General features: G+C 45.5%; 1 protein-coding gene and 1 non-coding gene across 3 annotated transcripts in view; both read right to left on the bottom strand.

Moving 5' to 3' along the window:
- Nucleotides 1-27,533, bottom strand: part of MGAT5B (alpha-1,6-mannosylglycoprotein 6-beta-N-acetylglucosaminyltransferase B) — a 208,237-nt gene that overhangs the window by 141,391 nt on the left and 39,313 nt on the right. The window lies entirely within an intron of this gene.
- Nucleotides 25,194-25,265, bottom strand: TRNAQ-UUG. The gene has a single exon. It is a non-coding gene; the product is annotated as a tRNA-Gln (tRNA).

Raw genomic sequence — 27,533 nt, 5'->3', positions numbered from 1 at the left:
GTGAAGGAAGATCACAACATCAAGGGGAAAACTGCGGCGTAACAAGGGACATGGGGACCAAAGGAAGGCCTTTGGGTCTTGCTAACTTATAAGCCTGCTTTGGGATGGCATCAAGAGTGGACATGGCAGGAAGAATGGTGAGGGGTAGGGATAAGTTTAATTGGGGTTTTGTTATGTTTTTGTTGGAGTGTTTATTTAATCACATATGGAGACCGAAAAGTACATTTGATGTATTGAAAGAATGGGGAAAACATTGAAGATAGTGTCTTGGAATACAAACGACTTGGGAGAAAGATATAAATGAGCCAGAATTGAAAAAATCTATATATAAGGAAAAAACAGATATTATATTTTTACAAGAAACACATCAAAAGAAAGATGGAGTGAATGAATTAAAATTATACTGAGCAGATGTATACGAAAAATCATACGGCAGATCAAAATCAAGAGGTGTTTCAATTATCATTGCCAAAAGATGTGAATTTAAAATAAAACCTTTAAAAAGAGATCATTCGGGGAGATTTCTTATAATACAAGGTATGATTTATGGACAAGAGGTGACTTTAGCTAATATATATGTACCTAATATAAATCAAAGGGAGTTTTATGATAAGGTGCATAAAGAAATAGAAGAACTAAAAAGAGGATATGTGATAATGGTGGGTGATTATAATATGGTTATGGATAAAAAATGATAACTCTAACCCATCAAAGTTAGATATAAAATATAAAAAACAGATTTAAGTAGATTTATTAATAAAAATAGATTTAAAGATGTTTGGAGAGAGTTGAATGGGAACCAGAAAAGTTATACATTTTATTCAAATAGATATAAAAAATTTACAAGAATAGATTATATTTTTGTTTTTGGGTTTGTTTGGGTTTTTTTGAGTAATTTTTTTTATTATTTTCTACAAACTAAAAAAAAAGAAACTAAAAACATCAATCATCAGAAACCTCAATCTATATATAGATTATATATTTGTAACACTGGAAAAATTGTCCAAGAGTTAATGCAGATATAAAAGTCATTAAAATATCACACCATGCAATGATAACAACGGAAATGGAAATAAAATATGATTATAGACAGGTAAATAGATGGAGGATAGATTTAAAGATTTTTAAAAATGAGAAGATTTTAGAAAAAATGGAAAAATAATTAAAAGAAATATGGGAAATAAATGAAAAAGGAGGTAGTAATACTAGTGTAATATGGGATACAATGAAAGCAGCAGTAAGAGGGTTAGAAATAAAATATTCATACAATTTAAAAAACAAAAAGAGCAATATATAACAAGATTAGAAGAAGAAATTAAAGAACTAAGGGCTGATATGCCAGTGGGGGCCCCTGATAGCAATTCTCTCTCTCTCTCTCTCTCTCTCTCTCTCTCTCTCTCTCTTCTGCACCATTGCAGCCTGCTTCTCACTGTGGTCCAGACAGTGGTGGTGGTGGTGGTGGGGCCAAGAGCAGTGGATGCCCCTGTCTGTTGCTCACTAGCTTGCCTATCAAGCAAGCACTAGCAATGAGAAAGACAGAGAGGCAATAGCAGCCAAGGACGATGCACATGAAAAGACTGACTCACCAAGGGCTGGGACCAAAGGCCCCCAAAACGCGGAGCATCACTGAGCCTTTGAAATAAAACAAAACCTAACATTTTCAGGATTGAAAGATGATGGGAAGAATATTCTGCCTTCTTCAAAGAACAATCTGTAGAGAAGCAATAAATTCCAAGGGACCAAACCAACCATGTTAACAGCACCTTTCATATAGGTTATTCCTATGCTGTTCTGCATATCCTGTCGTTACAGAATGTATCTGCAAGCATTTTCTTATACAGAGAATGGATTTGTTCTTTACAATCAGACCTTTAAAAGTACTGAGAATGCTAATGCTTAAATGCTTTGCTTGCAGCATTTAAACATCTTTAAAGTTGGTATTTGTTGCTATTATTAGCATAGTTGCTGCTGCTTGGGATGGGGCAACCAGGCCATGCTGGTGGGGGTGGGGGGGTCCTGCCCCCAGCTCAGACTAAACCCACCCTCTCCTCTGGCTGATTTTGGGTAGGACCTGAAGCACATGGAAATGGCTCAGGTGGATAAGACTGGTCACGCCCTGTGGGGAAAGGTGAAAACCTCCATGGCCTCTACTCATTCTGATTTGCTGGGGAGTGAGGAATCTTTTGCAAGTATAGCAAGAGCAATCTGTTCAGCATGCAAATGAAAAACCTATCTGCAGAGCACCCTGAGCTACAAAAAGCTCTTTAGCACAAGCTAATTCTACCCAGTACTTCACTGATAAATGTAGGCAATCGATGCTTTAGAGAAAAGCCAAATCTTGCAAAGAAGAAAAGCCCCATACAAAACTGCTTTTCAAATCCTCACAAGCCACTATAGTTTAGAAAGGCTCTATGCTATGCTATGCTTTTGCCATGTTTTCATATTATTTAAGCACTGTGACATGTTCAGGTTGACTCTGACACAGCCCAAAAGTGTGAATTTTTAGAGGCCTTTATTTGTCTTAATTTCAGAAATGAGACAAGAGAACTGAGAGAACCCTCCAAGTGTTTCAAGAACTGGTCTTTGCACATTTTAGGAAACAGTGCAAAATGGTGTGTGAGTGGTTTGTGCTTTTCATGCTTTCAGATAACCAAAAAGACCAAAATTGCTCATATCCCCACTTGTGAGACCTGCACAAGCCATAAGGAAATGTGTATTTTTCATGTTAACTGGATGCACAAACTTGAAAGCACAAGTCATCTGCTTAAGCAATTTCTCCAAACATAAAGGCCACTGGTTAACCTATTCCTGTGATTTAGGGCTTCTTTACATGAGCGGCATAACCTGCTGCTTTACTGGGACTACTTCGTCCATTTTTGCTACAGAAGAAAAAATGCAGCCTTTAACAGGTTTATACACACACACACACACACACACACACACACACACTGGGGGTTAGAATGCTTTTGCCTTTCTAAAATTCTGTTAACTAACCTCAAGATGGTGTTGCAGTATAGCTGTACTATAGTGGAATTGCAGCCATACACAACACTTTTGTTCTGGTTTGTTGCAATTTTAAATTTATTACCACACTTTCCTCACTCTCAGAAAGGTGAGGAAAAAAGCCTGGAAAACCCAAGAGAGGTTCCTTAGGATGATGATATCATGGGAAAAAAATCACAAAATCCTGTGAGGAATTTGTCTACGTGGACAATAAATGCTTTCTGTAGAAAAGCCCAGACTCTCTCCCTCCTTCTCCGCCTCCTCAGCTCAGCAGCAGAGTATGTCCTCTGGCCCAGCCTCAGCTTCAAACAGGTAAGCCTGGAAAAGGTCCTGCCCAAAACCCTGGAGGGCCACGGCTGCCAGTCAGTGTAGACAATACTGGGCTAAATGAACCAAAGGCTGGACTCAGTCTGAGGCAACATCCAACGACCTTATGTTCCTAACTTGTTTGAGTGACCACTCATACGAGCAGTGTAAAGAATGAGAAGGAAACTTGACTGGCCTTAAAAGCATCTTCAGTTTTTCTCATCCACCCGAGAGTTTGCTCCATGCCTTAATGTCACAGGAAGCTGCCTTACTGCAGGTCAGGCTGTTTATCTATGCAGCCTAGTATTGGTTACTCTGATGGGCAACCATTTTCCAAGGTGATACAGAGAGCCAGCTGCTAGGGGTGCCGGGTCAGAACCTGAGATCTTCCAAGGCGAAGCATCCATGCCTGATCGTTGTACACCACCCAGAAAGCTTTGACTATTGGGTGACAGAGAGTGACAGTGATCACGAGTATCATGGACAGCTTGTTCTGTGATCACCCCGTGATCTTTGGCTATGGAGTAATGCAGAAATGTAGTAAGCAAGTACACACTTGCCGACATACTCTAGTCTGGCTGCTCCAAGCCATGGAAGCAGAGCTACAGAAATGGGGTGGGGAAATGACAGAACAATTCTTGCCAGTGAATCCTTTTTGTTGCTATCTACTCAGAACAATTTGCAGGCATCCGACCATCCCCACTGACATTTATAGTGTAATTACACAATATTTTACTGTTGTTCATAGCATGGATGGCTTGTTTTTGTTTCTATTACAGGGAAATATTCCTGCCTGCCTGTCCTGCACCAGAGAGTCTGCTCAGCGATGGAAAATTGTTATTGCTTGTGCCTACCAGAGGATTTCATCCTTGCACAAAATATTCCTGTACAAGATTTTCACTGTCCTCCCCCTCCTTGATTTCATCTGAGCAACGAAATCACCCACACGAGTTAAACCTAGGAATTCCGGCCACTTTCTTGAAGAGGGGAGGGAAGCAATTGTGCCTGATGCTTCAACTGCCCAATAGGCTACCTTTCATCTTGTTTCCAGGTGGATTGTCATTCAGAGTTGGCTTGAGCAGCACCGAGATCACATTGCCTGTTCTTCACAAGAGCAGCTCCGGTGGATCGGATCAAAGCTGCAACGTAGTGCCTGGGGAACCTGCAGCCCACAGAGACCCCTCCTCCGGATGATGACCACTGCTCCTTGCCTCTTGCCAGTCCCCCACGAATCAGGCATGAAAACCCCTTCCACGGACTTCAGCCGCAGCACTGAGTGCAGTGGGAAAAGCACTGAGGAGGAACGGTTAACCCTGTTCCCTACCCTGGCTGCAGCATGGAGGAAGAAGCTTTCTCATGTGCACGAAAAGTATATGAGTGGGTCTGTGAGGAAGGCCAGGATCTCACCCCAGAGAGCAGAGCATGGAATAATGAGCTCAAGCTACAGGAAGCCAGATTCTGGTTAGGTATCACAAAGAACCTCCTGACTGTTAGAGCAATACGACAATGGAACCAACTACCTACAGGGGCCATAGGCTCTCCCATACTGGAGATATTCAGGATACAACTGGACAGCCGTCTGAGACAGATGCTTTAACAGGGAGTCCTATGCTGCGCGAGGGGTTGGACCCAATGGCCCGCTGGCCCCCTCCAGCTCTAGTACTCTACAATTTGTGTTAATGTGCATGCATGAGCACCTGTGAAATGCAGGAGAACAGGCGTGTGTTGTGTGTGGAAGTGGGTGAGTGAGACATAAAAGGTCTGGTTCCCTGTGCTAGAACTCTTTGCAACCTTGATGAGGCTCGACCTGAAGAGCGGCACTAACTGGTTCCAATCTGCAGAGGAGCTAAGAGGCCCCTCAAGCCATAAAGAGATCCCTTTAGAAGTAGAGGGATGGCATATGAATGAATGAATGAAGCTTGGGTATTGGTGATATGAACAAAATACTAGTGTAATAGGAACTGTTTAATGGAAATTACGTTCTTGCTTGTAATTGTGCTACAGAACACATACAGGGAAGATAGTTGACTGGCATCTGTCTGCTCACTGGTAAGATAAGTGTGAATTGTTGTAAATTAGCACATCCTACCAATTTGCAATAGGCAGAAGGAAAGTTCCAAGTGTAGAAGAGGAGGGATCAAGATGACTAATAATTGATGGTGGCTCTTAAAGGTATCAAAGCCTTTGAATTGTTCATAAGAGTGCTGATCTCTTTTGGAAGAGCAGGTTGCTTAGAGCTGCTGTGTCTATGCTTCAATAAAGAGCTTTTCTTTACTGGCTAATTAGGGATTAAAATCCCGACAAATAGATGAATACATCCCCCTGCTGATGCAGGACACCAATTTACACCATCACACTTGGATGGCTGTCCAGTTTCACCTTGAATGTCTCTAGTGTGGGAGAGCCCACCATCTCTCTAGGCAGCTGGTTCCACTGTCATATTGCTCTGACAGTCAGGAAACTCTTCCTGATATCTAACCTAAACCTGGATTGTTGCAATTTGATTATTGACTTTATTATTCTGTGTCCTACACTAGAAGAGATCTTGACCTTCCTCTTTGTGACAGCCTTTGAGGTACTTATAGAGGGATACATGCCCCCCACCCCAGTCTTCTCTTCTCAAGGCTGAACATGCCCAGTTCTCTCAATCTCTCCTCACAGGGCAGTGCTTCCAAACCCTGGATCATTTTTGTTGCCCTCCTTTGCACCCTTTCTAATTTACCTGCATCTTTCTTAAATCTTGGTGCCCAGAACTGGACACAGTATTCCAGGTGAGGTCTAACTAGTGAGAAGTATATAGGAACTACTACAGCTCATGGTTTGGAAGTAATACTTCTATTAATGCATTTCAGAATAGCATCTCCCGTTTTCGCATCTGCATTGCTGGCTCATATTTAGCCTATTGTGCAAATAACTTCAACGTCTTTTTCTTTTTCCATTCTGTTGAGCCACATATTCTCCACCTCGTATCAATGCAATTGCTTTCTTTTTCCTAGGTGGAGGACTTGACATTTGTCCCTACTGAATTTCATCCTGTAGCTTTCAGCCCAGCATTCAGCTTATCTACATTGCCCTGGATCTTCTCTGTCTTTCACAGTGTTCACTATTCCACCCAGTTTTGTAGCAAACAAAAAACAGTCTGTATTTTGGCTGTGGAAGCAGCGTTATTGGCACTTGCCCTGCTCATCAGTTTCAGCTCACACATTAAGTTTCAAAGCAGTTGAGGCAGTAATATGGAGCTGTGCCTCCTCACTCCAGGGCCTTGGAGAAGTCTCAGTGCTTGTGTAATTGCAGCTGGCTCGGGCCAAGAAGCTTCTCTGGTTGTTCCCCCTCCCTCTATTCCATCCCAAACAGCTAGCCAAAAGCAAGGCTCATGGCTTCTGAACAAACCCCTTTCAAATGGGTGAAACCCGTGGTGGGCAGACTATAGACTTGCAGGATCCACCCAATTATTGCCACTCAAGGCCAGAGCCCATCAACTGGACCAAGGATGGAGAACAATGGCTTCAGAAGGGATACAAAGGAGCAAGGAACATTGTCTGTGCACCAACTTGGCTCTGTTCAGGAAACCGTCTTCTCAGACAGCTGACCCGGAGAACCGCACTGGGTCTTTCTGGGCAATCTTACAGAAGGGATTTCGGGAGTGCTCTAGGGGTAGGATGGGAAAGACACCAGTGCTGCTGAAGTATAAGGCAGTGCCTGCACCCCTTCCCTCCCACTCTGAACCCCTACAGTTAGTGGGCAGGATTACAGGTGTCTCCATAGGATTGTACCCTCACCACCCTAAATATGCCTCATATGCTATGCAAATCTACTCTTGTTTCCTCTAAGATATCTTGGCCTTAAGCAAGCTTGTCTGGGCAGGAGAAAAGGCTTTTTTGTTTTTGCTATTATTAAGCCATTAGGATTTGGAAATCATTGGGGAACTACTGCGAAGTACATGGATGTTCTGTCTACCCACCCTTCCTTACATATAGCTAAAAATAAGATGTGTTTACAAATTCCCTATTGTTCTTGTAACATGAAATGTTTCTGTGTGAGGGGGTGCTCAAACTCTTACCAGTGTGGATTCTGTCTGGAAAACAGTGCAATCCTGCATTCTTCTCAGGAGCATAAATTGTTTATTTTTACAAACAGTCAGAATATTTTGGGTGAACAAGAAATATGAAATGTACTCGGGAACAGAACAGCAACACAAGAGCACTTGAGTGGTTCAGTGATGAGAGTGCTGGGATGAAACTCAGGAGATCTGGAGTCTAGTCCCCCTTCCCCCTGGCTGCAAAGCTCAATGAGTGACTTTGGGCCAGTCACTGATTCTCAGCCTAACCTACCTGGCAGGGTTATTGTGAGGATAAATGGAGAATGAGGATCAAGAAAGTCACCTTGTGTCCCTTGCAAGGTAAAATATATAAATAAACAATGCATAGGCTCAAAGTAAAAACAACTCCATTGCCCTGGAGTTGTTTCCTCCATTGCTTGTCTCCCTGGAAACTAGTCTCTCAAACACTCCTAGACCACCTTTTCCAATTGGCTATTCCTACCTAAAGATGGGAGAATAGTTCAGTTCATCCTGATATGCTATCACCTAACATCATACCTCAGCTTGTTATGTGAATGGAAACCCAGATATCCTTTGAAATTTGCATTTCCCTAAATTTTGCAGTGGACTTCTTCTATCACAACACAAACGCAAAGATGTTCCTGCTAGGGAACATAGCATTAAAGCTATAACATGTTAGGGAAGCTGCTTGCTAAAATTCATATATTAGGCAAACATGCATGCATTAGGGAGAATGAGCATAAAATTTTCACGCATGCAAAACTCAAACAGCAAGAACTGAATTGTAGACTGGAGAAATTCTTAAAATTCAAGATGAACCGAATGTAACACAGGGAAAAATGAGAAATTGGGAGCGATAAAAACCTGTTCATCCATCTCTGCCTCCCATCCAAGGCTTCTAACAACCTGAATGGCCGTTCCATGATGCTGCTCTTCTATTGGGCACACACTGGGCAGGGGGACACACATTTATACGGGGCAATACCCAATCCAGAGCCAGTTTGCAAACTACATCCCAGTGGATGTGCGGGTCTTTCTGAGATGCTTCCCAGGAATTTTTCAATGAGATGGTTGGCACTGGTGAAGAAACTTCCCTGAAATATGGCTTGCCCATTTTCTGAACCTACCAATGTTCTCCTGCGTTGTTCAAATTCAGTGAAGTATTTCTTGTACTCCACATCACTTAAATTAATGTACAGTTAGGCCCAGTAGATTGTGAACTCTGTGCATCTGTGGTCTAGATCCTGCAATCACTTTGAATGCAAAGCAACAGCCGTGGGAGCAATTCCTTGCCAAGCAAGTTGACATACAGAAAATTGTGTACTAAAGTATATCTAATACAAAGCCAAGAAATCTAATCCTTATTTGTTCAGAACAACTACAACCACCCTGTACATTGAGATAATCTGATCTTTCTTATTTTATTATCTCTTTCTCACTACCAAGTTTTGATAACAAGCCATCTGCACTACAACACAATCTTCAACATGCCTTGAAAACACTTCCTGCTGCAAATATTCTGGTCCCCCGTCCCAGGTTTTCCACTCAGACAAACAAGACTTTCACTTCTCTGATGACTCCAGCAGCATTTTTCAGTCATTTATGGACTTTGCCCATGAGAATGTGGGCAATATTTTTAAATATGTAAATATTTCATGACTAATATTGGTTTATCCCATGTGGGTGGGACATAATCCAAGTTGCTAAGTGAAGAACAGCCTGATTAAAGTTATGCAGCATGCAGTAGTTCATAACAGATATCACTTTACAGGATTTTGGAGTGCTAACATATTTCTACCAGTGTAGCAGCTGTCTGAACCCACCACAGTTGCCCAGGACCCTCAGAAGGACTTGAAGGTACAAAGGGATGGACTGCTTTAGAAATCTTGAACACCACTGATTTAACAGGGAGTGCACTGCTCCAGTGCTTGGCAGTGCTTCCCTCCTCCAAACTTCCACAGACCAATTTCCGTATCTTTTGCAAATGTCAACTTTAATAAGGTTGCAGCCATATCAATCGTATAAGCCAGTGGACATTTCAAACTTAGTGGATTCATCATCTTACATAGAAAATGGAGGTGCAGAAATCATGGTAATCCTTGTGATTAAGCTACACTGTGCTACTTGTTATGTGTATCTATTTGACTGGATTCGCATATCATGCTATATAGAATAACTGAGCTGGAAGGGCCATCAGGCCCAACTGCCTGCTCAGGGCAGGACTCAAAGTTAAACCATCCCTCTCAGGGGGCTTGTCCAGCTGCATCTTGAATGCCTCCAGCGTGGGAGAGCTCACAACCTCCCAGGGTAATTGGTTCCATTGTCATTCTGCTCTAACAGTCGGAAAATTTTCCTGATATCTAGCTGGAATCTGGCTTCCTGTAATTTGAGCCTGATATTCTGTGTCCTGCACATCCTGGCCTTCCCCCTTGTGACAGTCTTTCAAGTACTTGCAGAGTGCAAACATCTCTCCCCTCAGCCTTCTCTTCTTGGGGCTAAACATGCCCAGTTCTTTCGATCTCTCCTCACAGGGCTTTGCCTCCAGTCCCTGGATCATCCATGCTGCCCCGCTCTGAACCCTCCCCAGCTTGTCTGCATCTCTGTAACCAAGGTGGTGACTTAGTGCGTCATCACAACTCCCCCTCACTTCTTCAGGGTGCCTCAGCTAGCCACAGATGCTAGTGTAAAGGATTGCGGGGGGGGGGGTAGCTGAACCACTCTGCCCTCCTTCCTGGGCAGGCCAGTGCCAGGTAGCTCATGCCCCCTTGTCCCTCTGCACCATGGCCACACAGCAGGATGGGCCACTCACACTGAGCTTGGAAGCCGAACATGAGGCCGCTCAGTCCGCCCCTGTGCTCCTGCTGAGGCGGGGAAGTGGGTGACAGCCACCCACAGTGCCCACTTCCCTGCTCCCCTCTGTCTGGCTGTGCTGTGTCCCCCTGGTTACCAGCTGGAAGGGCGAGGGGGGAGAGGGGAACGCATTGCCGGTGACCTCCCACTGGGCCTGATCATTAGTCAGGCCCAGCTAGGGAACCCAGGTCACCCCAGCTGCAAAGTACCTATTCAACTCTGGTGCTTCAATCAGGGGTCCACAGTGTGACTGGATTTCAGCAGGCAGGAGCCATTAATGGAAATTTCTAGAACACACTCTCTTGCTGTTTAAGGGATGCGAGTGGAAAAAAGCACTGTGGCTAAAAATGGAGGTTCCAGCCACTCATAGAAGCCAACTTTTCCCCCTCAGGAAAAACCATCCTTTTCTTGCACTTGATTAGCCAAATCCCACAGGGAGTGTGGAGGGGAGGTAAATGCCTCCAGAAGAGTATAGGAGGACAAAGACCGCTCTCACCTGTCATTATGACAACATTGCTTTGACAATGCCATAAAAAAAATATCTCACCAGTCCTATAAATGCATCCAGCCTGCTTGGGCAACATGTTCCACAGATAGTTTAAGCGAAGGGCAGCATCTAAAGGGAAACTGAGAGCCCCTCGGATGGCAGCAGATATAACAGGGGTCCTGCTCTCCGGCCTTCAGGAGAATGGGAACTATCACTCATCCTGTGCACTTCTCTGGTAAGGGGACTGGCCCACCCCTCTCGTGATGCTGATCTCTTGCAGGCGCGCTGGCGCTGATGTGTGGGAGGCACTAAAAATGCTTAAGAGCAGCCTTTAGGCTTGATGCCTCTCATCACCTTCGCCTGCCCCTGACCGTTTGCTGAAATAATTAGCACCCCTCTGTTATTCTGACATGTTCTGAGCCAGGAATTACAACACCGACTGCTTTGAACTAGATATTGCAGCATTAAGGAGGCTAACACCCTCTTTCTCCCAAGCCGGGCATTTCTTGTTGGACTAATGACAGTTAATTCTACATATTTGTACCTCAGGATGCACAATCTTTTGGTAAGTCTGCAATCTGTCATTCTAAATGTTGCAGCAAAGATGCCTAGCTCCTGCCAGCAGCCTCTGCTTCACCTCTTTTTGAAACTGCACACCAGCTTCATTAAGATATACACTTTCGCTTTGATCAGACCGGGGGGGGGGGTGCGCACTGGCTGCCCCCTCATTCCCCTCTGAATGCCTTGTTACTGTACACCACAATGTGAGCCTCTCCCTAGTTTATACATCTGGACGGTTTCTCAGTGACCAGAATGGTTTTCATTTGGAGCAGGGGTATTGAGCAGGGGTACAGGCAGGAAAAAGCTGCAGTTTGGTGCCTCAGGTAGAGCCCGTGCTTCAGCTCACTTTTCAAAGCTGTAAATGTCTCCCTGTTGGCTATGACAAGGAAAAGCAACAAACAGCTATAATGTCTTTATTCTCTTTTGTCATCAGTTGATGACATTTGCCAGCATGGTCACTCCTCCTGAGGGGATCAGCTCTGCCAAATTAAAGGGAAACAAGTGCAGGAGTTTTGGTGCAGACTTTGGTGCGTGACCGTGGCACCCCTGGTTATGCAAAAAAGATGACTCGGGAGCTAGAACAGCCTTCGGGGGTTTGCCTTCCTTTTAACTGAGTGAAAAGGGCCTAGTAGTCACTGAATTTCTGCATTAAATCCTCCCACCAAAGCCAAAGCCCTCTGCCGACTGAATGTTTCCAGCACTTGGACAACCATCCAGTCCCAACCCGACACTTCCCAAGTGCATACAAAGATAATACATTAAGCCACAATGTGTGACGTTTCAATTTTCTTTGAGTCTCCACACTGATGGAGAAGAAGGTTTCAAAACTAAGGCTGGTTCAAGGAAGGGATTGTGGGATGGGCTGTTTCCATCGTCTGCTTCATTTTCCTTCTGTTGTAGGAGTAAAGCTGGAAGAAGCTATGGGAAAGCATGGGAGGGGTATGCTTGGAAGGTGGCAACACCTGGACCGCCCCATAAAATTCCATGACTGAGACAGGGCAATGGCACAATCAAAGCTTCAACTGGAAGTGCACCCAGCTCGGCACAGCTGGTCAGCAGACAGAAGCAGAAGACAAGTTCGAGGGGGCGGCTGTCATAGGAAGAAGGGGAGAGAGCACTGGGGCACTGCGCTGGTTGATCGGATCTTTCGTTCTCTCTCTTTGCAGAGAGAAGGAAAGATCCACATAGAAACCACTCCACTGCTCAGATGATCAGTCGAGGTGGCTTCACCTTTCTGGCGGTGAGAAGTCTCTGCTCTTGCTTGAATCCCTGTTCAGACCCCCACGAGGCCAACAAAGGGAAGGTTGCACGTGCCTGTGTGTGTGGCAGGCGTTTGGAAAGGGAGAAAGATGGAGAGAGGTTTCTGTCTTCAGAGCCTGCTGAACCTCACCACCAGGGATTTTATATTTCTTTAACTGCATGGAGAAAAAGATCAACCTGCTTAGTAACCGCAATAAAGTGGAGAGGCAGCATGAAACAAAGAGCAGCGCTGCGGGCCCTTTGTGCCAGCGACATTGATTCACACCTGTAAATGCCTGCGAATTGGCCTGCAGGCCTGCTGCTTAAATTGGCATTTCAGAACAGCTATGGATGCCCCATTAATCTATTGCTGAGCATCACTGAAATGGACTGGCCATTAATCTGGCCCCTTGCAAATGGCCAAATGAAGCAGACTTCAGCTTTCTCTGAGGGGGACAGATTAGGTAGGTTATGCTCCATCTCTCCAGCTGATCTCTCCAGCCGCCCTTGCCTTTGGCCAGCAGAAGCACCACAAATTGTTCATTCTTGTTCTGTGTTATTTGGCAGGTGTCAACCAGAATAGAGAAGCTGCCACTTCCCATCCCAGGCTTGTTTATAGCTTGCATTTGTGCATTGACAACTCCCGCATTTGTGGGCTGCCTTTTAGGGCTACCTTCTCAAGCTCCTTTGCAAGCCCTTCTGCACTGCATCCTGCACAGATCACATAACCAGTTTTGACCCTGCATTGGGTCCCCCAGAGTAGCCACTGTTAACCATGGGAAGAGAAAATGTGGAAGGACAAAACTGAAAAGAAAATACTCTCCGGACACTGGAAAAATGATCGTGTCCAATGTTTCAAAACAGATCTTCCTTCCTCAAGCTCCAGCTGAAATAACATCATGAAACATGTTACAAATAATAATGTTCTAAACTGCAGCCACTCTTTATATTACTTTGAAGACATAATGAAGAAAAAGTTTGCTTTGGGTTCTATTAGGTAAAAATTCTGATTTATTGCCTTTACCTGCTAATATCTTAAAACACACCCAAGAAGAAAATAAAAAAGCTTCTTTTTCATGATACTTTTTACAGCACACATTTAAGACGAATCTCATCCATGGAGCATTTAAGATGAACGCCCTTGCCTGATGAAAGAAAGAGTTCCATTAACCCTGAGCCTTTATGGCCTCACGAGTGCTGAAAAGTCTGATGCAACTTAGAGCAGAGTGGCCGTATACAAAGAGAAGTGTAGTTGCAGCATTTACTTTTACAGGGGAGAAATGCAGGTCAGAGACAGTTTTGAAGCTGTTTGCATTGGCTTACTTTGGTTTTATACACATCCTCAAAGAGGGCTACTTAGCATTGTTTGGCTGCAGTGCCCACTAAATCAGGATAAGTAAGTGAAGGCATGAGACCAGCTTGCTTGCTTGCATTTGGGTGACAGCAAATACAGCCTGTTGCAGATGCAAAAGGGGCAAGGAACAGGAGGGAGTGGGAGAAAGGCGCCCACCAAGCGACAAGACAGCACCAGGAAGGGGCAAGACAAGGAGCCATTGATGCAACACGCTCTCCCTCTCGCTCCATAGAGTCTGGAAGCATGCAGAGTTGGGACCATTATCCAATAATTAGTGTGTTCCTCTACAGAAACATTTCCTCCCTGCATTTCTCTCTGCTTGCTCCTCTGCCTCTTTTCCTCTAAACGTGTCACAAAGAAGCTTGCCAGTGTTTCTTCTGTCTCAAAATGCACTCACCCTGGTTTCATAGTCCTAACTGGCTGCAGATGCAATGAAATCAATACTTGATCATGAGAAGGTGTTTTTTCAGACTACATTACCTCCTCTGCTCATGAGTAAACCAGTGCAGTTCTTTCCAAACTGCAGAACTCATGGTAAGGATTCCGGTTCTCATGCAGACCCTTCAGAACAAGCCTGGCCAGCTGCACAATCTGGAGCATCTCTCTCTTCTTCTAAGAGGTTTGGCATTTGGTTTATGTCATGTTTCCCTCACCAAGAAGTTCATTTCTCAGCAGGATGATTTTGTTTCACTGAGCATTTTAAGAGAAAGAAGCACTGAAACGAAGCTGCTACCCATTTAAGTTCCAATTCTAATGAATTTCCAACATAGGTAGTCATTGCAGGTATGGGAGTGGGGGTGCAGCACGTTGGGTGAGCACTGATGGGTGCAGGGGAACCCTAAGAACCTACTGATTTCCCCAGGTTGCTACCTGCTCTTCCTTCTGTTGTTTTTATCATAGAACAAAGACTAAAAGTGCAGGAGAATTCTCCAGTTCCAGCTGGCTCAATAGAAACCTAAAACCTCCATTTCCATATAAGTTCATATGAGAAGATAAAGCACGGGCCAACATGCAAGCCTCATTTTGCCCAAGCATTTCCAAAACCCAGAACCACCATGGCCAGGGAGACAAAAGGTAGCCCTGGCAATGCTTGTAATCATCTCCAATCTGGTGCCCTCCAGATGTTTCGGAGCACAGTTCCCAGCTTTCCTGGCCATTCGCTATGATGGCTACTGTTGACGGGAGTTTGTCCAAAACATTTGGAAGGCATGAAGCACACATTCCTACAGCAGAGGTCTTTGGGACTCCCACTATCACTCTAGAGGACAATATCTCTGGAGGACAAATATATCAAAATTTATACGTACAATGGCAATGACAATCAGCGAGCCAAAGTAAAGGATTCTGACATTGTCTTCCCAGCACAAAATTTCACCTCCCTTGACTCTGGGTAAATTGAAACATATTTAATATGAAGCTTCACACACCTCAACATGAATACACATTCCCTCCATATTTCCATATAAATAAGAAAAGCCAAGCAGCTGAGCAATGCCATTGGACTTTGACAGTACAGCCGGGGATGTTTTCATTACCGCTGGACAGGGGAAGAAGGGCTTGCCTCTGCTTCCATTTATTATTCTCTCCTTTCACGCTCCACAACTGAAGTGTGGCTCTTGGAAGGAACCCGAGACACAATCCACAGCGGGTCACCTCTGAACAGTCCCCATGGAGCATCCCCCTCTGGATGTCAGAACCCACTGCAGACTCATGAGTTGGCATGCCCAGGAATCTGATGTGTGGATCCCTCAGCAGACTAAGGCATGCTGATTCCCTGGACTGGGTTTTTTACTTTGCAGGGCTGGTAAGCAAATTTGCACTTGTATTCATGAACATGGGCACAAGTGTGAATTTACATACATGGAAAGACACTCTTGTACATCCCTCCAGAAATTCAACTTCATCGATGCCTGGATGATGAAAGACCCCTAACAACCCATGAAACACAAAATGGAACAGATTTCACAAGAACCATGTGTTCTTTTGCACTCTTGTATGTTCCCATTCCGTCTGAATGGGATTTAGATGGGGAAGCTGTGATTATTCTGTTTTCATTGCTCTCTTACTATAGATCAGGGCAGGGCTATTTGTGGAACTTTGTTTCTGACAATCTCCAGCTGCCCAGCCAGCAAAGCTCATGGCAGGGGATGATGGGACACGTACATCAAAACGGAGGAGGGCCACAAGTTGCCTACCACTGTCATGGAACAGCAGCCCTCTTGGCTGGAAAGGAGGAAAATATTTTTTGACAAACCAAGCACATATCTAACCTGTAGATAAATATGACATGACAACTGGTTTGTACACCTTTACAACAAAGACTATATGATCAAAATTATGAATTTCACTCTTTATCATAGAACCTTGCCACTTTTAGACGTCTAATGTAGACTTCCCCAATGGGGTACCCTCCAGCTATGCCGGACGACAGCTCCCATTCTCCTCCAGCTAACAAGGGCACAGGTGACAACAGCAGCTATAGGCCAAATACCTCTGCGGGGCACCCAGTTGGAGAATGCTGGTCTGATGTACCGGTGACTTAAGCTGCCACTTGGCCTCTGCTGTCCCTGCTCAGGTGGGAGGAAGCAAGGCTAAGTGGCCAGCAGGAGCTCATAACAGGAAGAGGATCCGAGATCTCTTTCATGCATCAGGACCACCCCTCCAGCATCCTCCGCACAGGAAGGCAATAAAACTTCATTAGCTCACGTATAATAAAACCACCGAGAGAATTCTCAGCGCTGCTTCATCCAAGGTAACTTATTGCATGGAGATTGATCTCTGTATAGCAAACTCTAAGCAAATAAAGTGGCACTGGGGGCAGTTTCAGCCACACTGATTAAATTCATGACAACATTTTCACAGTAAACTACCTCTCCATGTGAACACAGAGTGAAATATTTGCATGGGTAATGTAATGAAGGCTCGGCATGTGCAACCACAACAAGACGCTCCCCACTGGAGGATTCCTGCTCCGCCTCCACTGCAATGCCATGTAAACAGAGAAGTATTACTTATACGCAGCAGTTTCATCACTGCTGAAGTTACTCCATACATTACATTTTGTCCTTGAGAAATTATTAATAGGTACCAAGTATGTATACAGAGAATAATTTATGAAGGGTCCCTGACCCAACTATATAAAGCATGTTTTTTTCCCCAGCAAATACAAACAGTGTCAATCCTTTCTTGATTACCATTTGTGTGTTGCCCCAAAGGGGCGGAGGAGGTGGAATCCCTGCAGTTTAGATCTACGGCCACAGCTCCTAAGTGCCGTGGTGCATCTTCTGTTTGGCTAGCAGGAATCGGTTTGCGATGCATCTCTGGCACCTCTTGGCTGTGCAGGTGTGGGGAGAACATGGGCCAGAGGGAGGGACTGACAGCAAAGGCAACATTATTAAGTGCTAATGCAACTGTGCCTACAACATCTCTTTACTGACCCTGGGCCGGTTCACATGAGACAACAAGCAGTGGAGAGGGGGAACCCTTTTTGGTGTGTTGTATCCTCCGAATCCTGTAATGGTGTTTCAGCATGGTAAGCTTGGCTCTTAGAAACCATGGGCAGAAACAGCAGTCCTTTCTATGGTTTCTTGGAACCATAATGGCTTGTTTTGCTGTCAGAACCCAGAAACTCAACTCATTGTGGCACCAAGGCCAGCCCTGTAGAGAGGGCCAGTGACCTGTTTGCCGAGTGGCTATCTGCGAGCACCAGGGGCAGCTGCTGTTTGGCATGGCTGCCAGAGGGGCCCTGCCCCTTGAGTCTCCCCAGGGTGCCTCCTGACACACAGCCCGGAGGCCTGGGCAGGAAGAAGATGGCGGGAGGGACGAGAGTTGCTGCGACAGGCCTGATCCCTCCAAAAAGCGATGCACGCAAATCATGCAGGGTGGCTTGTTGTGATGTGTAAAGGCAACCCCTGTGTCACAGTGACGGTCAGTAATGCGGGCAGGACTGTGCTGGGAACCTGCACAGATCATAGGTATGGCTGTGTGTGCACGGCGTGGTAAAAGCACCACACACACACCCAGATGTGGAAGCGCAGAAAACATGACCCAGACAGAAGAATGATGAACGATCAGGCGAATGATCACATCAGGACTGTGAGGTGGGGCTGGTTAGCCTGGAGGACGCGGCTCTCAGGGACTACGGGCCTTGCCAGCTACGGGCTTCGTCCTTTAGCAGAGGTGGTCTGCCTGCAGACACCGGCTGCTGAGGAGCTTGGGCAGGCAGAGGTCTTGCACGCCTCCTGCTTGGGGGATCCTGTGAGCAGCCGGTTTGTCACCACATGTACGAAGGACTGGACTGCATGGAGCCTTGGTCTGATCATGCATGGCCTTTCTTACATTCTTATACAGCATTTCAGCAATTGGCAAGGCAGGCTCCCTTCAGAGGTTCTGTGCTTCAAGGCAGCCTAAAAATCACTGCAAACTAACTTAATAACAAGTAACTGGAAATGGCAACAAACTGTCTTTCACCCTATTTTAGAATTAATTTCAGAACCCCTCCTAGCTGAACTGAATTGAGGGAGAGGGGAAGACAGTGCTACACGAACAGGGGAGGAAGAATGGAACATTTAGAGCAAAGCCCAGAAATGTGCCCCTGGAACCTGCTTCTCCTGGTCTGATGCAGCACTTCCAGTTGATTCAGCCTGAGGGTGCAGACATGTTGCTTGCCAGGCGTGAGCCAGTTTACACTGAATGGTTTATATCAGGCCCTTGAATCCTTAGCAGTGGTGTAGAAGAGCACTTCTGATAATGGGAACAGTTCCCCATCCATCAGTGTTGAGTATAACTACTGCGAACGCCTGAGGTGGTGGATGGCTGTGTGTACTCTCCACAGAAATTAATGAAACAAGCCCTCTGCCAGTGCTATTGAATCTCCCATCAAAAATGGTCAACTTATGTAAGACAAGGAATCTTTGGGGCACAATAAGGAGCTGAGCCCAGGCTTCCTGTAGACAAAGCACATCTCTCCCAGCTCAGGAGTGGCACATCTGGTGGAGGAAATAAAGCGCCCCACTGTAGCTGCCTTCCCCACCTGTGTTCATGCCAATGGGCCCAGAATGTGAGGCGTTTTCTTAAGCATCTCTCCCTTGCTCAGGCTAGAGGCCCAACATTCAAGGACAGAAGCTCTTCAGAGAACATGCTGGTCGGTGACATGCCTCCAAAATGAAGAAACTCCATGGGCAAACTAGAAAACACATTTGCACAAAAACTGCATGTGCTAATCTAAATGTATAGTTGCAAGTTCATAAATAATGGCTATAACTTTAATAGAAATACCACACTCAGCACAGTGGAGAAGATAGTGGCCAAGTGCTAACAACTGTGGAAGGGCAACTTCCAGGCCTCCCTTTCTTAATCTTTAGACCAGGAATCAACAGCCTTTCAAACAGAAGTTGCTACTGAATAGAAGACCGTTTTCTGTAAAGAAGGGCACGTGGCCACCCTAACAGAGAACCTTTAGCTCAGCTCCAGCAGTAGCACTGGGAAGCATTTTTCTGAATGGTTATCGACCCATCTGTGCAAATGAGCACATGAACAGTGCACCAGTTCTCTGAACAGTAACTAAAATGAGCGCCACCAACACAAACCCATTCTTCCAAGCCCTCTTCTGGATTTAGAACCTAAAGCTCCCAAAATAGCTTAATGTTTCAGAATTTTCTTTTCACGCTCAGAACTATGCAAGAGGTTTTTTTTAATTTCAGAGTAAAAATGCATAATAACAATTCTAAAAAGTGTAAAAGGTCCATTCACGTCCCTCCAGGCCTTAGTCCGATATTTGCTGATACCAAGTTAACCGAAATGCTATGTGGTTTTGGGTTTCGATTTGGTATAGAAAATCAATTAATTGATTTAATTACGCTCAAGCAATCCACTGCTTATGAGAATACTTAACCGATCTGCTTCTCTTGTTCCTTGGCACTGAAAAGCCATTTCCCGGCTCAAAAGATTCCTGAACGTTGGAAGAGCTGCAGATGGAAATGTTAAGGCAGAAGGTGTATGCATGGGGCTGGAGTGATAAGTGAGAGGGAGCGTAGCCATATGCGCATCCCCCTTTTGAGCAGTGCAGGTAGCCCCTGCGGCGAGAAGAGATTTTGCAGTGCTGTGGAGCACGAAAGGACTGCAGGCCACAAAGGGTCACGAGAGTTAGTGAAGAGCGTGAATGCCGGGTGCCATTTCAAAGGGCTGCCTAATGGTCCCCAGTACTTCCCTTTCCAGCTGGCAGCCCTGAATAGAAACTATGCTAATCGAAAGAGTAAACGGAGCTCTTTATTTAAAGCATCGCAAGCCCCTCTGCTCCTCCAGTCCATCCTTAAAGTGAATTCAGGGGAGCAGCTCAAAGGGATGCAGCGGGCGGATGAGGCTTTGGTGCAGGCCCATCGAGGTGCAAGGCAGCTTGGGAAGAATGCAGCTGCCACGGGGATGAGAGCTCTGGCACAGAGTTGTCCTCCTTCCCTATTGCCTCCCCCTCAGTTGGGGCCCAGCAGCTGTTACTCACTTTTAGCACAAGCAGTGGGGATTTAGGGAGCATCCAAGGGGTCATAGGATCATTCGGATTCTCTGCTGTGAGGTCAGAGACAGAGCGGCAACTAGGCGTTCCACTTCCTCCTTGCAAAGCTGGTGGAGAAAGAACATCTCTGCCTGCTCTCAGAAGAGGGGAAAGGAGGGTATTTTGGGCAAGGGGAGAGGAGAAGCCTAGGGAGGCCAGGATACAGGCTGTTCGGAGGCCTATGTAGCCTTCTCCTTTCTATCTCCAAGTTGCCCCACTTGGATGAGCAAGAAACCCTGTCCGGCAAATGCAGGGCAAGAGGATGGGCTGCTGGAGATCACCTCCAATTCCTGCCACTCTGCATTGGATGGTCATAAGCCTCCAAGGCTTTCAGACTTCACTATAGAATCATACCCTTAATTGCAGAACTCCCACCATCTTGTCTAGTTTGGTCCTAGGGATGTACCAAAAGAGGGGAACCTGGCTTGTCTAAGCGCAAGTGGATTTCCTGCCCACTTTTCATCCAATGATTGGAACTGTTAATTAAATTTGTGCAAATAAACACTTGGGGATTGTGCAGATCTAGCGTAATGTGTGCAGAATAAGCCAATTTGCATAAAATCATAGTTTGTATGAATTGGCCAATTCTGTATTAATTACAATAAAACCACATATATTGGCCAAATTTCATTAGCAAATACAATGCAAATTGCTCTCTGTTTAGTTGATGGAAGTATATAAGCAAACAAGCACCATGGCAAGTCAGTGCCAGCATGAATGTTAGGTTCAAGTTTGAGTTGGATTGGGAAAAGTGGACCTCTCTGCACATCCAGGAACCTGGAAATAGAGTGAATCAGGCAGACAAGGGAGCCGTTAACAAGCAAACCCCAAATGCTATTTTGTGCCTATTATCTGGGTGCTATGGATTATTCCTGAGAGCTATGGTTGCAGTGAAGATTCAGGTTGGGTTAATGCTGCAGAACAGGTAAAGCCAGTCCAGCTGGCCCACTGGATTTCCTGCCACCGTCCAATCCAGTGCCTGGACCCAGGCCGAGTGGTGGTGGTGGGAAGGTTTGCAGGCTTCTGTCTCTAAAATGGACTGCGGTTTCTGCACATATTTAAAAACCAGTAACAAAATCAGCAGTTAAAATTATGATTTCTGTAAGTTGCACAAATCCTGCACAAATCACAGTAGAGCCACATGGTTTTCTGGTGCTTATTTGCACGATTTTGTTGGAAAATATGCAAATTGTGATCCATTCCAGAGATAGAACTCCACAATCTGGCTAAACTTGCACCACGGCAAGTCGGCATCAGCACAGGCGAATGGACCAGGACCTGGGGGACTGAACTGTGGAAATCCATCGGATTCTCACCTCAGCATTGGATTCTTCACATATCCCCATTTGGCCAACTGTTGGTTTAAGTATTCTAGCACAGCAGTGGTGAGATTACAGTTGACAAAACATCCTGAAAAACATACATGCTCAGGATTAAGACTGCAGGTCATCAAGTGTGTCAGTTACCTCCATGTAGGGGGTGGTGGGAAACAAAAATAATAGTTGCCAAATGCTCATTGAAATGAATTGGTTCATTCAAAATGCCCATAGGAAAACATTGGAAGCTTTTCAGGACCATCTTTAAATCATCATACCTGCAGAGGAACTTTCTCCAAATCAAACTGCTTGAGTACATGCTGATTTTAAGAAACAACAGCTAGAATCACTTTCCAAGCAATTTCTCAGGATTATCTCCAGACCGGCAAACTGGTTGGAATGCATCAAGGTTTGTGCGCTGGTCTTTTGGCACATTCTCCAAATGGACAAGGGAATCTCCACCCCTGAAATGGCCTGCAGTGACTTATGTGCTGACAGGCACGGCACTCGTGCAAACTCCCCTCAAGCACCCTCCCCTTCTGGACAGCGTGCAACCGGCGACCTTTCAATCAACCAGCCCAGCAGCACAGCGGTTCAAACCACTGCGCCACCTGCAGTCCCTTCTGGACAGCAGGTCCCTCCAAATGGCCGTATGACTGCATTGAGCCGATGCAAGTGGCCCCACGGGAAAAACGGGCAGTTCCAAAACTGCACATGAACACCCTGAGGGGGCATCTCCAAGCACTCTGAGGGCTCTGATACCACAGCATTGCCGTGGCAATGCCCTTTCCTTCCAAAGAGTTGTCAGATTCAGCTGTCCTTCTGGAAAGGCCATAGGAACGCATTGGACTGATTCAAGTAGCCACACAGAACAGAGCGAGAGACTCTGGTAGTCCTCACAGGAGCGCGGAGGGAGCATTCCAGTACGTTCCAGGAGCCCCAGCACCATGGCCCTCTCCTTCCACACAGCCCCGGGGAAGCACTGAACTGATCCCAACATACACCCCACACAAAGGCAAGCCCACTTATTTATAAATGCATAACTTCTGAAAAGAGGCTCTCACGTGGTGAATAGGAGCTGGGCTGGGAACCAAAATGGAAAAGAATAAAACATACTCAGGAGCAAATTCTATCAGTTAAAAACATGGCTGGCATTTTATTCAGTGAAGTCTTGCTTAACTAAAGGTGTCTGTAAAAGATGCTGAAAGAAAAGTAGTATTGGTGCCTGCCTGGCATCAGCTGCTAGGGAAATAGCATTCAGTCAGTTCACTAGGAAATCCACTCCAACGGGACTCTAAAGCAACTCCTTGAGAAATCCACAACAGATCCTTTTTTGGAATCAAACAGATTCTGCAGGCTTTCAGACTGGTTTTTCTTCTGGCAGGGTTTTGCACACCTGCACATTAGTACAAAGTTGTATTTGCAAATGGGAACAACATTCCCATATCGCTCTCAAAAATTTGTCAGTGAGTGGATGATGGAACAAAAGAGGCCTGGCCATTTTCAGAACACAGTCCAATGCATTTACCACAAGGTTCAGGGTATCTATAGAATCTGGTGGCCACTTCAGTTGCATGCCCAAACACTCCCAAGTAGAAGAGGGCAGTAAGGTAGAGAAAGAGCAGGCAACGCAGCAGATTCTCACGATCTTTGGCCAGTTTGGGACCCACAACCAGAGGAGAGGGCCGTCCATATAGCAAGGGTCTCCCACCCTTCTGACAGGCCTGAGAGACTTCAGCAAAACAAGCTAGTCAGAGCAGCCACCACTGAGCACCATTCCTGTGTTTCCCTGAGCAAAGATCCTTGCCAACCATTAGAAAGAGATCGGGTCATGCCTCTTTTTTCATCACACTCACCCATCTGCTCATCCTCCGTTTCCACCTATTCTGATTGCTGCCTTCATTACCATCAATCAAAATTCACATCTCCAGCAGGGAAGGGGCAGTGTGCAAAGCACCCACTTTCAACCAGGTTAATACATTCATTTATCAGAATCATTTCAGGAAAGTTTAGCTCAGCAGCGGGCTACACAGGAGTGTGTGGTTGGGTTGCTTTCACAAGGTGACATGCCTGAAAGCAGAGGTATCTTTAGAGCCAGACTGGGGATGATGCATGTGGAAGACCGGTGCTCCGAATCTTGTGTCTAGGTATTTAACATCACAGCTTTTAGTTGGGTTAAGAGCCTGGCTGAGAAAATGGCACGGGCAGAGTGAGGCTTAACCCCTTCCTCATGCACTTTTGTTAACTCCTGTGAACGCCGTGGAGGGAAAGCAGCAAGACCACGAACAGGAGCTAAGCTAGATTCTTCATCACCACTTTCTACCGCATGCCACATCCAACTCTGGTATGAACATCCAAGTGCAAAAATGCAGGAATCCACCTTCATGGAAAAATATATAAGCAGCCTTGGGTTCCTTCCAAGATTAAAAAGAGTGGGATATAAATGCAATGCAATGATAATAATTTAAGAAAACAGAAAAAGATTAAATTCCAAGTCCATAGGTCCTTTGGGAAGAGAAGTTTTTATGAATGGAAAAAATATTCAGTGATTGTTTGCCAAGCTGCAGTAATAGTAATACAAAAATAAAGCTAAACGAAATACTGAATTCCGGTCTAGATGTACCCTTTTCCTCTAAAATTCAAATGATAGGTATTTATTTCTCTTTAATTGGATGTTTTAATCCTGCTTGAGGACATATTCACAGCAAGTGGCAAAATAGATAATATTTATACTCCAACCATATTCTGTGAGTTCAGGGTGACTTGCAGCAATTTCAGCAGCATCCATCTCGGCCCCAAAAGCTAGCAATTTAATAAGGACGAATGGCTTGAGGAAATAAAGGAGGGCAATCCAAAACTAATGAATGTTATCCATTCTCTAACATTTCTCGTAGCTGTTACTCCTGCTATCCCAAACTGCAGTGGCTAAAGCATTTTATGTTCCTTTCTTCTGTCTTGACTTTCTTTCAAGATGCAATACGTCATCACACCAGATACCTGCTCTCCTCTGCCTCACCTTGATAGCGGGGGGGGGGAGTGGGGCGGGGGGGACCATATTGCCAAGGACAACGCAGGTCACCACAAGCATTTGGAAGCATGCATTTATGCATGACCTTTCTATAGCACCCAGCAGCTGCTGCTGTCTGTGCAGTTCTCCACAATTAAGACGATAACATACAACAGGGTGCAATATAAATGCCTGAAAGTTTAAGACTACAGTGTGAAATAGAAGTAAAATCCAAAAGTAGATCGAAGCAATGCAAATTTTTAAAAGGTTCAAAATAACAGGCATGGAAAGACTGGAATGCCTGGGAAAACAAGATGGGCACCAGGTGAGCCTCTTTAGGAAGCCCCTTCCACAACTGGAATGCTGCAACACAGAAACAGAGCGAGTCAGAAGGGGTCTCCCGGGCCATCTAGTCTGACCCTGGCTCCAGCCGGCTCCGCTCACAAATGACCAGGACACATACAGGTTCTACCGAGATTTGAACTCGGATCGCTGGATTCAAAGTCCAGAGTGCTAACCATTACACCATAGAACCACACAGAACCCACAATGGAAAGGGCTACTTGCTTAGTGCAAACCCGTGTGGTTTAATGGAGAAAGATCACTGAGGACAATCTTAGGGTCCTGGCAAGTAAAACAAAAATTACCTGTGCCAATCCCAGCTGTACTGTGTTAGCCACAACAGTGCAGCTAGATGATTTTACAGTCTGGACTTAGCGGTCTTACACAGGGGCAGCATTAATGAACCCCTGGGCTCCTTCAGTTGCGACACTCACAATTAGCCTGGCTCTTCTTCCCTCTCCTCCACTACCACCCACCCTCCTCTATATTTTACAACTGCCTCCACATTCCTTGTGTTAAAACAAAACAAAACATACGTGTTTGCCGATGCTGATTCAAAAGGAAAGGAGAACTCTGAGCATGTGCAGATTAACTAATTAATTTTTACATTTATAAGCTGCCAAACAGCTCAAATGAGCTCCCTAGTGGCATACAGTGATAAAATAACAACCAAAAATTACATAAACGTAGCCTCTTCAAGAGCATAGGCATAAAATGCACTCCTCTACTTGCAAGCTGATTTTCTTGGGAATAAGCAACATGTTTTTGTAGAAAAGAATAAAGTATTTGAAAAGTTAAAAGATAATAAAATGGGCATTCACATGGCAGGCCAGGTTTTGGTTTGTTTTCATTTGTTTAAGAAAGAACGAACCCCAAAGCATGGCCAGCAGCCATGCCAGATCAGGCTTACCCTTGATGCTGGCTTGTCTCCTGTGGGGGACTGGAGAAGAAGCCCTGCCTGAAATCCTACAGAGCTTTGAAGCGCATTCAACCAATGGATCACCGTAGTGTAAGGCAGCTTCCCATGTTTCTAAGGCATGGTCTTTTCCGTGCACCTTCCCAAGGGGTTGTTTTATTGCCCTCTCACTCTGCAGGGCAAGATACATAGAGCTGCCCTTGAAGACAGTCCAGGAGCATCAACAGGCACAAAGCGTTGCTGTCAGAATCCCAACCAGTACAGTCCACGCGGCTCCTTCCGCACCAGTGTCAGAAGAGCCGCCTGCCAATTCACATGGCCAGCATTGATGCTGATGGCCCTAAATGGTTTGGTAGCCACATACCCCAATGACAGGTTTCATCCAGAACATCCTGTCCGCACCCTAAGAGGCTTCACCTTGCTCCTTCTCTGTCACAGGTGACGGAGGCAGCATGCCGCTCCAGGTGGCTGATTCTGGGCGTCATGAAAGGATGGGCAAGCTTGCAGCTCTTTATCGCTGAGGTATCTGCACAACTAGGGGGAGGCAATTATGGAATGTTCCGCCTGACTCAGATACTTGACCAGCCCTGGGTACTACATGTCTTGACCTGGAGAGGGAAGAGCATCATTTGCTGCTGTGCCCCAGGTGTCATAAGCCCTTAATCTGGCCCTGGAAGTGGGTCACTGCCAGACATGGAGCCTTTACAGCTGTGGTGCTCCATCCATGGAGCACCCTCCGCATGGAGCTGTGGTGCTCCATCCATGGAGCACCCTCCGCAAGGGAGCCATCCAGGGGCACCTGCTAGAAGTTGCCTTATTCTCCCAGGATTTGACTCATTTGAACCATTTTAAAACCTTGGCAGCTGATCCATTTTTCTCTCCCTGTTGCTTGGACCGTGTGGCTGATGGCTTTGTCATGCTAATTTTGGAAACCACCCTAGAAGTGAATTTGATAGAGGGTGGTAGCTAAATATTTTAAACAGTTGAACAGCTCACCCTTCATTCTGATACCCCAATTCTAACTATGACTCTCTGATATTTCATAAAAAGCCGGGGCAGGGAACCTCGCCAGCCTCCTTCTATCATGCCCGCCTTTATTTTCTGTTCAGCTCAGGACGCACCATCTCCTCTTTCACCATTCACTGCCTGCCTTTGCATTCTTCATCTTATGACTGCCTAAGTCAATGAATCCCTTCAACACATACACAAAACCATCCCTGGAGCAGAAAATGGGAGCTGTTGCACAGCCAACAGCAGCGCGACGACCCATTCTGAGTTTGCAAAGAGAAGACGGATGTCATCCCCGGTTGGAAATGCAGGAGGGGGAATTCAGTGAAGCTGAATGCAATTATCTGAGCTGAAATTCTGGCCTGCCTGCTGAGGGGAAAAAAATCTGTGGCAAGATGGCTTTTACACCGAAATTTTGCTGGCACATCAGTTTAGGACACTTGGATTAATACCCTTCCTAGTTCAGTGGGACTTTTTTTTTTTTCTCCAGCAACTGCATGAATTGGTGCAACAGTCTTTCTCCCTGGGTAAATTTAG

The sequence above is a fragment of the Varanus komodoensis genome, unplaced genomic scaffold, assembly GCF_004798865.1.
Source record: "Varanus komodoensis strain SLA01 unplaced genomic scaffold, ASM479886v1 scaffold7_1, whole genome shotgun sequence".
Taxonomy (NCBI): Eukaryota; Metazoa; Chordata; class Lepidosauria; order Squamata; family Varanidae; genus Varanus; species Varanus komodoensis.
Note: the sequence above shows the minus strand (reverse complement) of the source record. Positions and strands in the feature narration are given on the sequence as shown.